The sequence below is a fragment of the Ranitomeya variabilis genome, chromosome 2 (assembly GCF_051348905.1).
Source record: "Ranitomeya variabilis isolate aRanVar5 chromosome 2, aRanVar5.hap1, whole genome shotgun sequence".
Classification (NCBI taxonomy): Eukaryota; Metazoa; Chordata; class Amphibia; order Anura; family Dendrobatidae; genus Ranitomeya; species Ranitomeya variabilis.
The window spans coordinates 431,928,276-431,944,349 of NC_135233.1; positions in this window are offsets into that span (position 1 = coordinate 431,928,276).

Here is a 16,074-nt window from a genome sequence, read left to right on the forward strand (position 1 = left end):
CAGCCACGTAGTATATTGCCCAATTACGTAGTATATTGCCCAGCCACGTAGTATATTGCCCAGAAACGTAGTATATTGCCCAGCGACGTAGTATATTGCCCAGTGACGTAGTGTACAGCACAGAGCCACGTAGTATATTGCACAGCGACGTAGTATACAGCACAGAGCCACGTAGTATATTGCCCAGCCACGTAGTATATTGCCCAATTACGTAGTATATTGCCCAGTGACGTAGTATATTACCCAGCCATGTAGTATATTGTCCAGTTACGTAGTATATTGCCCAGTGACGTAGTATATTGCTCAGCTACGTAGTATATTGCCCAGCCACGTAGTATATTGCCCAGTGACGTAGTATATTGCTCAGCTACGTAGTATATTGCCCAGCCACGTAGTATATTGCCCAGTGACGTAGTATATTGCCCAGTTACGTATATTGCCCAGCCACGTAGTATATTGCCCAGCCACGTAGTATATTGCCCAGTTACATAGTATATTGCCCAGTGACAGTATATTGCCCAGCCACGTAGTATATTGCCCAGTGACGTAGTATATTGCCAAGCCATGTAGTATATTGCCCAGTTACATAGTATATTGCCCAGCCACGTAGTATATTGCCCAGTAACATAGTATATTGCCCAGTGACGTAGTATACAGCACTGTTGTGAATTCTGCTCTTGGGTTCTCTCCGGTGGTTGTTGGTAGTAATGCAGTTGTCCCTGGGTTGCAATCCTGGGCAGGTGTCCCTGCTGATTGCAGCTCTGACTGGGATATTTAGGTTTGCAGGATTCATTAGCCCTTGCCAGTTGTCCATTGTTCTTGGAGGTTTTGCATCTTTGTCTGGTTCCTCCTGCCCTGCTGCCAAATCAGCAAAGATAAGTGTCTGGTTTTTGTTTCTACAGCACACATGCTGTGTGCTTTACAATTCAGTACTATTCAATGTTTTTTCTTGTCCAGCTTAGACTGTGTTTGGATATTTCAGTCAAGTTGGATTCTCAGGAGATGTAGATATACATTCTATGTCTTTAGTTAGATGGTGGAATTTTTGTATTATCTGCTGTGGATATTTTTAGGGTTTTAATACTGACCGCTTAGTATTCTGTCCTATCCTTTCCTATTTAGCTAGTGTGGCCTCTTTTGCTAAATCCTGATTTCTGCCTGCGTGTGTCTTTCCTCTAATACTCACAGTCAATATTTGTGGGTGGCTGCCTATCCTTTGGGGTTCTGCTCTGAGGCAAGATAGAATTCCCATTTCCATCTATAGGGGTATTTAGTCTTCCGGCTGTGTCGAGGTGTCTAGGATGTGTTAGGTACACCCCACGGCTACTTCTAGTTGTGGTGACAGTTTAGGGTTTGCGGTCAGTATAGGTTCCACCTACTCCTGAGAAAGTCTCATGCGGCTCCAAGGTCACCGGATCAGAACACAGCACAGAGCCACATAGTATATTGCACAGCGACGTAGTATACAGCACAGAGCCACGTAGTATATTGCCCAGCCACGTAGTCTATTGCCCAGTTACGTAGTATATTGCCCAGTGACGTAGTATATTACCCAGCCACGTAGTATATTGTCCAGTTACGCAGTATATTGCCCAGTGATGTAGTATATTGCTCAGCCACGTAGTATATTGTCCAGTGACGTAGCATATTGCCCAGCCACGTAGTATATTGCCCAGTTACATAGTATATTGCCCAGCCACGTAATATATTGCCCAGTTACGTAGTGTAATGCCCAGCCACGTAGTATATTGTCCAGTAATGTAGTATATTGCCCAGTGACGTAGTATACAGCACAGAGCCACATAGTATATTGCCCAGCCACGTAGTATATTGCCCAGTTACGTAGTATATTGCCCAGTGACGTAGTATATTACCCAGCCACGTAGTATATTGCCCAGTTACGTAGTATATTGCCCAGTGACGTAGTATACAGCACAGAGCCACGTAGTATATTGCCCAGCCACGTAGTATATTGCCCAGTCACGTAGTATATTGCCCAGCCACGTAGTCTATTGCCCAGTTACGTAGTATATTACCCAGTGACGTAGTATATTACCCAGCCACGTAGTATATTGCCCAGTTACGTAGTATATTGCCCAGTGACGTAGTATATTGCCCAATGACGTAGTATACAGCACAGAGCCACGTAGCATATTGCCCAGCCACGTAGTATATTGCCCAGTTACGTAGTATATTGCCCAGCCACGTAATATATTGCCCAGTTACGTAGTATATTGCCCAGCCACGTAGTATATTGCCCAGTAACGTAGTATATTGCCCAGTGACGTAGTATACAGCACAGAGCCACGTAGTATATTGCCCAGCCACGTAGTATATTGCCCAGTTACGTAGTATATTGCCCAGTGACGTAGTATATTACCCCGCCATGTAGTATATTGCCCAGTTACGTAGTATATTGCCCAGTGACGTAGTATACAGCACAGAGCCACGTAGTATATTGCCCAGCTACGTAGTATATTGCCCAGTCACGTATGTCACAGGTTAAAAAATAAAAAATAAACATATACTCACCTTCCGAGGGTACCCTTGTAGTTCTGTCGCCTGTGTGCGGTGCAGGCGGCAGCTTCCGGTCCCAGGGTGTGACCCTCATGGCAGATCCTTCTCACGCAGGCGAGCAGGACCTGTGATGACGTCGTGGTCACATGACCGTGACGTCATGGCAGGTCCTTCTTGCAGACCATCCTTAGCACCGGAACCTGCCGCCTGCATGGACCGGTCACCGGAGCGTCGCGAGGAGCGGGAAAGGCGGCGGAAGGTGAGTATATAATGATTTTTAATTTTTTAAATTATTTTTAACATTAGATGTTTTTACTATTGAGGCTGCATAGCCAGCATCAATAGTAAAAACGTGGTCACACAGGGTTAATAGCGGCGGTAAAGGAGTGAGTTACCCGCGGCATAAGGCGGTCCGTTACCGCTGGCATTAACCCTGTGTGAGCCGTGACTGCGGGGAGTATGGAGCGGGCGCCGGGCACTGACTGCAGGGGAGTAGGGAGGGACTAATCGGACTGTGGCCGTCGCTGATTGGTCGCGGCAGCCATGACATGCAGCTGGCGAGACCAATCAGCGACTTTGATTCCATGACAGACAGAGGCCGCGACCAATGAATATCCGTGACAGACAGAAGGACAGACAGACAGACGCAAGTGACCCTTAGACAATTATATAGTAGATTTTACTATTTGACATTTTGAGAATTGTTTATATGGCCGTACAACCCCTGTAGCCTCATTTTCAAAGTCATAATTTGGTAAAAAGTGCAACCCAATACTTTGCTGTCGTATTTAGCCGTAGTGTCCGTGTTTTGCGGTTGTTGTAGTTTTTCTTCTTCTCCACATGGTGGCGCTGTTTCACTTTGCAGTTAAGTATCTAATGGAAAAACAATGTTGCAAAGTATTAGAAGTAATAAGAATAAGACAGCAGGGGCTCCAGGGTGGGGAGGCTACAGCACACATACAGGAGGGCAGTGACCACTTTAGATGCCCCATCCACATAGTCTTTATGATAGAGAATAATACTGGACTTATAATGGCAAGCTGAGATATTTGTGATAACTTGAAAAAAGTACCGTAACCCCTGTAACCAGTCACATATGTGTGCATGTTCTCCCTGTGTTTTCACCTTTCCCGCGCTATCTTACGGAGACAGTGTCCAGTACAAGCAATGCTCGTAGGTACATAATAATGACTGTAATAAATCAGACAACAGCACAAGCTGCAACATTTTATTTTCTTACATTAATACAGAGGATACTATAGGTGCACAGACTTCTGCACATGCTGTATTACTGCTCTATACAACCGATACAGCGCCACGATACGAGTCCTTAATTCTGAAATTCAGATATAGCAATTTTAAAGCCAACCTATCACCGAAAGTTAAGTTTCACAAAAATATAGACCGGTCAAAAGCCCGAGCAAGACAATCACTGACCCTCCCAACTTGTAAGGCTGAATTCACACATCCGTAATTCAGCCAGTTTCTGTACCTACAACAAAGTCTGGACTACCTGAGGGTGGACTGCCTGCAAACTAACATCCCCATACTTACTGTATGTGTATGAGACTTTTAGTTCGGGTCAGGAGACCCACAGTCTGGCAATTGTGGTCTTTGCACTAAAAAGAAGAGAGTGGATGGGAGGAATCGGCCTTTAGAAGAGAAACGTTGCTGCCCAGAACACGTCTACTCCAGTGGTGGCGGCTTTACACCACTCCATCCGACGCTGGGCATTGTGCTTGGTGATGTACGGCTGCATGCAGCTGCTTGGCCACGAAGCTCTTGGCGGGGGGCAGTGTTGCTGGAGTACGGAGATTGCACACGTGAAGTTTGTGTACGGAGGTTATACACTGGGGTGAGGGGCTGGAGCAGTGTTGGACTGGGGTGACAAGGGTCCACCAGTAACATTGACTTTAGGGGGCCCACTTTTCACCTGCATACAAATATTACACTACCCTCATTCACAAATTTACCTCTATATAATAATAAACTGGGTAGCTGGTTAATGAATGATGAGATGCTGCTTTTTTTCTGTACAGAGTGAATTATGCCAAGTACTGCCCATACAGTGGAGTTGGGGGCCCAGATCTGCACAGGGGCCCACAAGCGGAGACCCCTGTTACCCTATGGGCCCATGCGAGCCTGGGCTGGAGGTTATACACCAGGGGCGAAGGGGGCCGGATGTTGTACACCTAAGGTGGGGGTGGGCAGATGTTATACACTGGGGGCGAGGGGACGGATGTTATACACCAGAGGTGGGGGTGGGCAGATGTTACACACTAGGTGCAGGGGGGCTGGATGTTATACACCAGGGGCAAGGGGCTGGATGTTATACACCAGGGGCAAGGGGCCGGATGTTATACACCAGAGGAGGGGGTGGGCAGATGTTATACACCAGGGGCAGGGGGGCCAGATGTTATACACCAGAGGTGGGGGTGGGCAGATGTTATACACCAGGGGCAGGGGGGCCAGATGTTATACACCAGGGGCAGGGGGGCCGGATGTTATACACCAGGGGCAGGGGGGCCGGATGTTATACACCAGGGGCAGGGGGGCCGGATGTTATACACCAGGGGCAGGGGGGCCGGATGTTATACACTAGGGGCGAGGGGCCGGATGTTATACACTAGGGGCGAGGGGCCGGATGTTATACACCAGAGGTGGGGGTGGGTTGATGTTATACACTGGGGATGAGGGGACGGATTCCTGCTGCGGTGGATCGGGGAGCAGGGATCTGATGGCCGGTTCCCTTTAAATCATTAGTTTCCATAATCTGCTAACACTTCTGCACTTTGCTCCTAATTTTCTGCTCAGCGTCGTTGTCGTTAGTGCGAAAGGTTCGTGCTGTTTGTTTGCAAGGAGTAAATAAGAAAAGGAAGTAAATAATAGAAGAGGATGTTTTTTTAATAAAATCTCTCCTGCACAATTTTCAATAAAATATTCCAACTAAAACTGTGCAATAGTTTGCAACATTCACTATTGTAAACAAACAGAACTTCATCACTTTGTTTTACTTACCGTATTTTACACAACTTTTGGCCCAAATTTTCCTAAAATTCTGTATTACACCAGTTTAATTAATGGAGGTTCTCAGATGATTTGCACCTCGGTTATTAAATGGTGCATTATGGATAATCTGTTTTCGATCACTTAGGGTATGTTTCCACGTTCAGGTTTGCTTCAGAGGCTTTGGTCAGGATTTCATGCAGGTAAAATCCTGACCAAAAATGCACCTGAGGTCACTGGCAGGTCACCTGCGGTGTTCCTGCGTGTTTTGCTCATTGTAGCAACATGCTGCGTTCTGAAAAAACGGAACGCATGTGCGTTTTTGCGGGAATTCCGCATACGTTTTTTAATGCACACTGGAGACGGGATTTCATTAAATCCCCTCCACTATGCTGTAACATCTGGACGCTGCATTTTTGATGCTGCGGCTCAACGCTGCGTCAAAAACGCAGCGGTTCCTGAACGTGGACACATACCCTTAGCGACATGTGTTGGATCATGACATCGCCACTAATGATTTCCTATCGTGTTGCATTGTCACCTGCGACCTACTGTAATTGCAACATGTTTCCAAATGTGCCCGACATTCTGACGCTGTTCACACACGGATCATTTGCCATAGACTTGAATAGAAATCTTATTAAGCTGCGACTTTTTTTTGCAAAATGCCTTTATTTTCCAGCAGAATCATCATTCTAAAATGGTCGTACGACAGCATGTTGCAAAAATATTTCCTTGCGGTGTAGTCTCATCATAAATGTTAACGCTCGGACCTCCACTGATCTGTTTTCCTGATCCCTGCACGTAGCTGGGTACAAAAATTGCAGAGCAAGTGACCTCGTCCTGAAGATTCATACCATATCTGTCAGAAATGGTAGAACTCCGTTAACTAAAAATAATTTTGTTTCACATAAATCATCTGAGCGGAGCTCAGAAAAAGACAGATAAAGTTAGAAACGCTCCCATTGGACTGTCAGAATGAGCTCACTGATGGATTCTCAGTTAACTCATTCTGCGGGCAGCAATAGACAGTGCCACACAGTTTCTATAGAGGGCAAACAGTGCAAAACTTTTAACAAAACACAATTATAAAAATTATTCTTAGCCAAAAATGTATGCATTTAAGCAAAAAAAAAAAAAAAAAAATGTCTATAAAAGTGGGCCATGTTGGGACATCTAAAGCCATAAGGAAAAGGTAAGGAGGACACATCCAGGTATCACGCTGATAATTTACATGTACTCCCGACCTTTGCGTGAGTCACACTCTTATGTTTGTCCTCATTGACCTAGATTGATATTATTGTCTTTTGTTATCCTTCCTTAGGCTGTAACATTTACATTTAAAAACAAATAATGTCTATCAATCAAGGTAATATTATTAATTTACCCATTTATTTTAACATAATCCCTTTAAGTTAGATGGTCCTTTTAACATGGCTAGGACTTTCTATAGTTATATAATCAGCTGTAAATCTGATTACAGTGCCCCCGCAGGGAAAGGTAGTGTCACGACTCTGTTGTCCGGTGTCCCAGGACCAGGGGCTCCTTCCCTGTCCCCAACGCTAGGGGCGCTCTAGCTTGCCCTGTTCCCCAGATTACTTCTGATGGTCAAGATGCCAGGGCCACGTACCTTGCCTTAGCTCCTGAATCCTCCCTTAGTCTGTACCCCTCCACCATCCAGGGAAGAGGGGAGTAGTAGTAGTGCACGGTAATAAACCAACCAGACTAACAAGGTAATACAAACAGGGGTAACGAAAAATACCAAACATACAAATATACACACACATACAACAGAAGAAAGCATCAGGGAGTCGAGGATGGGGTTAAACCAAAGTAGGAGAAGAAAGGGAATTATCACACACTCAAAACCAAACAAAAGTCACAGATAAATCCACGAAACACCTTCTCCAATAACCAACAGCAACTTCCAGCCATGCAGCATAAGCTAGCTCTGACAATGAGCGCTAGCCAGGGCCTAGTTTATATAGGAAATTAAGGCTAATAGTGCTCAGCTGAGCCCTAATGCTGAAAAGCTTCCAGGAGCTATCAGCTGAGCAGATTAACCCTTGCATTGCTAAAAGAAACCTGTACCGTTTAATTTGAAGTGCTTCTAATCAGTGCAAGAGTAGGAGACATCAGACGCTGCTGTCTTCTGGCCCCTCTCTGCCACGGTAAACCCGTGACAGTACTTCCCCTTTTACGAGGGACCGCTGGTACCAACCTCTTCTCTTCAGGACCGTATCCCTTCCAGTGTACCAGATACTGAAGCGACCAAAGAAATAAGCAAGAATCAACGCTCTTAGCTATCTGGAAGTCAAAATTTCCATCCACCATGACTGGAGATGGCTATAGCGGTGATGGTACAGAGGACGCAATGTATTTTTTGAGTAAAGATCAATGAAACACATTATGGATCCTAAAAGTGAGCGGCAAAGCAAGGAGAATGCTACAGGATTGATGACGGCCACAATCTTATAAGGACAGATGAACCAGGGACCCAGTTTCCAAGAGGGAACCTTCAACTTAATGTTGCTTGAGGACAACCACACCAAGTCACCAACGCACAGGTCCAGACCCACCAAACGTCTCCGATCAGCCACGCTCTTATATTTGGACCCCATCTTCCTCAAATTACCAGACATAATAGATTATGAAAATCGTTCTTCAGGTAATTCAGAAAATCGATTCCTATTAAAACCTTCCTCTAGTGTTAGCTTTCTGTTACTCTTTCTTATGTTAACGGGTCGGTTTTGACCCGTGTATTAAATCACCCCTAGGATACCCTAAAAACAGTTATTTATGATCCAATTTGTTTCTTACCTCTTAGTTACCTTGTTAGGGTTTCTCATCCATGGAAGGATTGATTTTAATATTTTTGTTATGGCCCCCTGGGCCTTTCATTTGAGAGCATACCCTTCATTTTCAATATAAAAATATTGTCAAATGAACCTCAAGAGAATAATATAAACTTTAAAAAGTTTGTTATATTACCTGACTATTGCTGAAGGGTTTTAGAACACATTTCTTAAATGTAAAAAAAATATACATATATATTTTATATTATTAACTTTAGTAACATCTATGGTGTTATGGGTCAATTTTGACCCATATCTAACTACTTTATGAAAAAGGCAAAAAACTGTTTTTTTTTTTTATAGAATTTTAATACAAATAAAAGATGAAAATTATGTTAACATTAATAGCAATAATAATAAAAAGTAGCTTTTCTAGGTCAAACAAACAAACAACAATCAAGCAAATCAAATCAACAGAAATCGAATACTAGTTTTTAGATGCATTAGTATTTAGATGCATGTGTGGCAAAAAGTGACACTTTTTGTGTGTTCTTTGCAGAGGTATTTTTTGCAGGCGAAGCACGATGTGTTTGTCTTTCTGTCCTTATTGCTAGGGCAGACCTGACACCTCTTTCTTTTAGAATCAGGTGGTCTCACTGGGGTTGTGGCTGTTGTGGTTGATGTTGAGGCAGGGCTGGTTGAGGAGGATGCTGGTGATGATGCTCTTTGTTTTGCTGTGGGTGTGGACGAAGCACTTGTTGAGCTCTGGAGTTGTCGGACCAAGGCTGCAGCGGCTGGGTCTCGGGGCGCTCGTTCCCTTTGGTCAATGTGCGCCTTGACAAGGGATCTTCCTAGTTCCTCAAGAAACATCCTCCGCTTGTTTTTTTTCTTTGAATTCCATCCTTGGTGAATGTGGGTCCACAACACAAATGAATTGCATGCAGACACATCAAGGATGTTGTAAAATACAACCTTTGGCCATCTCCTAGTCATTCGCTGGCAAGTGTAGGTGGCAGTCAGCTTGTCCAGGTTGTCCACTCCTCCTTTGTTTTTGTTATAGTCCAGGATGATTCTGGGCTTTTTGTCACTTCCTGATGACACAGCTGCATCTTTGTGAAGTGTGGACATCAGTACCACATTCCGTCGTTTTTTGGGGCAGTATGAAATAGCAGTGGTGGTGTCTGTAAAAACAAACTTTGAGGAAAGTGGAGCCCTGTCCTTCATCTGCAACAATTCAGCGGGCAGCTCAGGTTTGTTTTTTTTCACTGTGCCCACCATGGTGATTTTCCTCCTGAGAAGTTCTTGTCCAAGGTCATAGCTGGTAAAAAAATTGTCACAAGTAATGTTGTGACCCTGCAGTCCAGTAGTCATATCGAGGACTACACGTTTTCCTTGGTTTTTTTTCAGGGATGCCGCTTGCAGACTTGCCTGTGTAAATCTGCAGATTCCATGCAGATGTGATGTATTGCCGGAAGGGGCATTTTCCACGGAAAGGGAGAAAACGTTCGTCTACTGTCACCTCTGGCCCTGGGTTGAACATCAGTGGAAGGAGCTGCACCCATTTCTCCCAAACATCCCTGATGGGAGCAAGTTTGTCATATTTTGTTCTGGTGTCTCTGTTGTCAAATCTGAGGACTCTTGATATATTTTGAAACTTTTGAAGTGACATTGTTGCCCGGAAAATATTCCTGCTTGTCGATGCGTCCCAGAGACTATCAGTGGCCTCATTGCGGATTTGTACACTCCAGCAAGGAGAAAAACACCAATGTAGGCATCCAGGACATCATCATGAAGGTCATTCCACATGTTGCCGTGGACTTTTTTTCCTTCAAGGTTTGTCATAGCAATAATGACTTTTTTTTATTGACAATGGCATAAACAGATCAAAACATGTCTTGATGTCACTTACTCTTGTCACAGCAAACCTTGTGATCCCAGGGGTCATTTTTATGACATTTGCAGCATCTGCCCTGCCATGTACATCTGGAGGTACTGAGCTCCAACTGATCTTGCCACTTTTGGATTTGAATCTTTCAGCGGGAGCAGCTTCAGCACCAGTGACCTCCTCATCAGACTGATGAGAATTGTCTGTGTCTTCCGGTTGATACTCGACGTCATCTTCCTCCTCAGAAACCTGTTCATCTGTATCAGTTTGCTGCTGTGTGTCCTCTGATTCATTATCATCTAAGATATAATCCAGAATTTGGCTTACATCAAATCTTCTCCTCATTGTTGCATGTGTAAACTGGAGATGTATACTCTGCTAAGTACCAACTCTAAGGCTGGTTTCACATTTGCGTTTGTGGCCGCAGCGTTTGTACCGCATATAAACGCATGCGTCGTGTATTCCTACATTTAACATTAAAAACGCATGCGGTTTTTTTTGTTCGCGTTTTGCCGCGTTTGATGACACATGTGTCGTCTCGTCGTTTGCGGCTTGGCACGGAAATGCAACATGTAGTAATTTTTAGAGGCGTCTATTTGCCGCCAGGAAACGCATGCGTTCGATTGCGCAAGGATGGCGACAAAAAAACGCATTGCTGTCAATGTAAAAGCATGCGTTTTTAAGCACATGCGTTTTGTTGCATTTTTTAACGCATGCGTTTCAATTGAGAAAAACATGTCTAGACACTGATAAGCCACCCCCTTCCATCAAGGTGATAAAGGGAGGGTGTGGACAGTTGCAGGTCACGTCTCACCAGACTCTGAAGCAGACGAGACACAGACAGGCTACATCTTGGAGGAAAACAAGACCCTGAACAATGTGAGTATATCCTAGCCAATGCCTTCATTTTCTATTTTCTGTCTCTACATGTCCTAATTTCTGCCATTTCTTTCTTTCTACATGCATCAGAATGTCTTCTTCGGATTCTTCATCTGGTGAGGAGTTTCGGCCAGGACAGTCGGAAGTGGAGCATGTCAGTGAGGTGGGTATTTGCCTCGTCAGATTGGTAAGTATTCACTGTCACATCGACACATGTGACAATTTGATTTTTTTCTTTTTTTTAGAGCTCTTCTACTGTGGCAGAGACAGGGCAGGAGCAGCGGAGTCAAGGTCCGGTGGAAAGACGGCAGCGGGTACGTATACAAGGCTGACTGTCCTCAGTGTAATATTCTTGAATCTTCCTTTCTTTCCACTCGTATTTCTTTACTTTTTTCTTCTGGAATCCTTTTGTATGTTGACTTTCCTATTCATGCCATTTCTCAGCATCTTTTTTCTTTCTTTTCCTTATGTTAATTGAGCAAACTTTAATGACTTTCTTTAATTTTTAGGTTTCACAACGGGAGGATGATCTGATAGAGACCTTGGCCGTGCTCACTCGACTGTGTGTGATGAAAGAAACTCTCTGGAGTTTCTCTCGTCACACACAGTTGTGTCAGCATGGCCAAAAGTACTTTTTCTGACGACAATTTTTTTTTAACAGTATCCAAAGTCAAAACACGTTGGCGTTCGATGAAGGACCGCTTCAACAAGGACCTGCGTCAAGAGAGCCGTGTTCCCAGTGGTTCAGGAGCAAGGATCAGACGCTACAAATACCATCGCGTTCTGTCATTTTTAAGACCGGTCCTTGCCCAGAGAACGTAAGTATTTATCACGTGCATTAGGTTGTATTGTATTGTCATAATCTGTATTTTTACATTCCACAGAATTTTGCGTCTGGTAAATTTTTGATAGTAATTTTCTTTTTCCTTTTTTCACAGCACATTCAGCACTACTGTTGGCCCAGGTTCTGGAGCGGTCCTTCATCAGACAGCCACGGAGCCGTCCCAGCCATCCAGCAGCGCAGCAGCAAGTGGGCCTTCCGCACTAACTGGAGACCAGGGAGCTGGTCCATCAGGTCTTCCCTTTTCGCAGTCCTCTTCCACTGCCCCCTTTTTTGGGGGGCTCATCCCGGCAGTGGCAGAGGGCTTCGGACAGGTCACTCATGCCCGAGTTTTTGCACTTGAGCTCGGTTTTACACGACGCAATCAAGGCTTTGGGTGACCGAATGGATGTTTCACATAACCTCTTAAATGCACATATCCAGGAGGTCAGCAAAAGCCTTGATCAAGTGAAAGCCGACCTCCAGAGGCCAGCACATCATTTTTTTAATCAAATTGAGCAGGGCATGTCGGAACACCTTACTCCTGATCTCCAGCTGAGTGTCATGCAGACCTGCAATGCTGCTTACATGCAGGCTATGCAGCAGAGTCAGTATTTCCAGCAGACAGTGGGGGCATATCCACCTGTGCCTTCACTGTCACGATTGACCTCAATGTCGACCTTTGCTGCATCCCACTGCACGGCCACCTCAATTCCTTCCACAGCCGGACACCACTACAGCACCACCACCATGCCGAGTGCAGTTGGACATCCCACCGCCACCATCATGACATCCGCTGCTCCTGCTTGGACCTCCTCCACTGACACCACGATGCAGCAGGACCCTGACATGGCCTTCCATACCGCCACCACCACGATGCAGCAGGACCCTGGCATGGCCTTCTAAACCGCCACCACCACGATGCAGCAGGACCCTGGCATGGCCTTCTGTACTGCCAACTCCACGATGCAGCAGGACCCTGGCATGGCCTTCTGTACCGCCACCACCACGATGCAGCAGGACCCTGGAATGGCCTTCTGTACCGCCACCACCACGATGCAGCAGGACCCTGGCATGGCCTTCCGTACCGCCACCACGATGCAGCAGGACCCTGGCATGGCCTTCCGTACCACCACCACCACGATGCAGCAGGACCCTGGCATGGCCTTCCGTACCGCCACCTCCATGATGCAGCAGGACCCTGGCATGGTCTTCCGCTCTACAAGCGCTATGGACTCTGGCATGGCTGCACGCTCTACGAGCACTATGGACTCTGGCATGGCTGCACGCTCTACGAGCGCTATGGACTCTGGCATGGCTGCATGCTCTACGAGCACTATGGACAATGGCATGGCTGCACGCTCTACGAGCACTATGGACTCTGGCACAGTGCAGCCGGACCCTGACAGGTCACCCGCCACCATGCCACGCCATATGAGCCCACCAAGACCTCCCACAACCAGGCAAACCAAAAAGAAATTACAAAAAAACAAACAAACAGAGGACTCTTAGCATTCCTCCCCCTTCACCTCTCAATGTGTCTGTAATGTCAGGTTTGTCTCACCCTTCCAGTGCGTCTCAAGCCTCTCATGTGTCAAGCCCCATCCCTGAACTTCCGGACCCTTCTAGTTTCATTGCCCCTTCTCCTGCCACCTCTGCGTCATCCACGGTTAGCCAGGCCTCAGTGCTTCACCCCCCCCGTTTACATCACTCTACCCCAAGCCAGCGTAGTAAATACATTTTTGGGTTGTTACAAAATAAAAAAAAGTTTGATTTGCCACAGGTATGTTTGGTTTATTGTGTCTTCCGCCGCCGGCAACACACACTGTGCGCCAAGAAACTTCGCTACACACTTACAGTACAGACCAAAAGTTTGGACACACCTTCTCATTTAAAGATTTTTCAGTATTTTCATCACTATGAAAATTGTACATTCACACTGAAGGCATCAAAACTATGAATTAACACATGTGGAATTATATACTTAACAAAAAAATGTGAAACAACTGAAAATATGTCTTATATTCTAGGTTCTTCAAAGTAGCCACCTTTTGCTTTGATGACTGCTTTGCACACTCTGGGCATTCTCTTGATAAGCTTCAAGAGGTAGTCACTGGAAATGGTTTTCACTTCACAGGTGTGCCCTGTCAGGATTAATAAGTGAGATTTCTTGCCTTATAAATGGGGTTGGGACCTTGAGTTGTGTTGAGCAGAAGTCTGGTGGATACACAGCTGATAGTCCTACTGAATTGACTGTTAGAGTTTGTATTATGGCAAGAAAAAAGCAGCTAAGTAAAGAAAAACGAGTGGCTATCATTACTTTAAGAAATGAAGGTCAGTCAGTTCGAAAATTTGGGAAAACTTTGAAAGTGTCCCCAAGTGCATTGGCAAAAAACATCAAGCGCTACAAAGAAACTGGCTCACATCAGGACCGCCCCAGGTAAGGAAGACCAAGAGTCACCTCTGCTTCTGAGGATAAGTATATCCGAGTCACCAGCCTCAGAAATCGCAGGTTAACATAAGCTCAGATTAGAGACCAGGTGAATGCCACACAGAGATCTAGCAGCAGACATATCTCTACAACAACTGTTAAGAGGAGACTTTGTGCAGCAGGCCTTCATGGTAAAATAGCTGCTAGGAAATCACTGCTAAGGACAGACAACAAGTAGAAGAGACTTGTTTGGGCTAAAGAACACAAGAAATGGACATTAGTGCAGTGGAAATCTGTGCTTTGGTCTGATGAGTCCAAATTTGAGATCTTTGGTTCCAATCACCGTATCTTTGTGCGATGCAGAAAAGGTCAACGGATGGACTCTACATGGCAGGTTCCCACCATGAAGCATGGAGGAGGAGGTGTGATGGTGTGGGGGTGCTTTGCTGGTGACACTGTTGGGGATTTATTCAAAATTGAAGGCATACTGAACTAGCATGGCTACCACAGCATCTTGCAGCGGCATGCTATTCCATCCGGTTTGCGTTTAGTTGGAGCATCATTTATTTTTCAACAGGACAATGACCCAAACACACCTCCAGGCTGTGTAAGGGTTATTTGACCAAGAAGGAGAGTGATGGGGTGCTACGCCAGATGACCTGGCCTACAGAGTCACCAGACCTGAACCCAATCGAAATGGTTTGGGGTGAGCTGGACCGCAGAGTGAAGGCAAAAGGGCCAACAAGTGCTAAGCATCTCTGGGAACTCCTTCAAGATTGTTGGAAGACCATTCCCGGTGACTACCTCTTGAAGCTCATCAAGAGAATGCCAAGAGTGTGCAAAGCAGTCATCAAAGCAAAAGGTAGCTACTTTGAAGAACATAGAATATAAGACATAATTTCAGTTGTTTCACACTTTTTTTGTTAAATATATAATTCCACATGTGTTAATTCATAGTTTTGATGCCTTCAGTGTGAATGTACAATTTTCATAGTCATGAAAATACAGAAAAGTCTTTAATTGAGAAGGTGTGTCCAAACTTTTGGTCTGTACTGTACTTTTTGGGCACATCATATCTCCAGTAGTTAAAAATAAAAAGACTGCAGCTTTGTGTGTCTTTAGTATACATATATGAGGTGGGCCAAAAAATATTACATGTTACATAGTTACATAGTTATTAAGGTTGAAGGAAGACTGTAAGTCCATCTAGTTCAACCCATAGCCTAACCTAACATGCCCTAACATGTTGATCCAGAGGAAGGCAAAAAAAACCCATGTGGCAAAGAGTAACTCCACCATGGGGAAAAAAATTCCTTCCCGACTCCACATACGGCAATCAGACTAGTTCCCTGGATCAACGCCTTATCAAGGAATCTAGTGTATATACCCTGTAACATTATACTTTTCCAGAAAGGCATCCAGTCCCCTCTTAAATTTAATTAATGAATCACTCATTACAACATCATACGGCAGAGAGTTCCATAGTCTCACTGCTCTTACAGTAAAGAATCCGCGTATGTTATTATACTTAAACCTTCTTTCCTCCAGACGTAGAGGATGCCCCCTTGTCCCTGTCTCATGTCTATGATTAAAAAGATCATCAGAAAGGTCTTTGTACTGTCCCCTCATATATTTATACATTAAAATAAGATCACCCCTTAGTCTTCGTTTTTCCAAACTAAATAGCCCCAAGTGTAATAACCTATCTTGGTATTGCAGACCCCCCAGTCCTCTAATAACC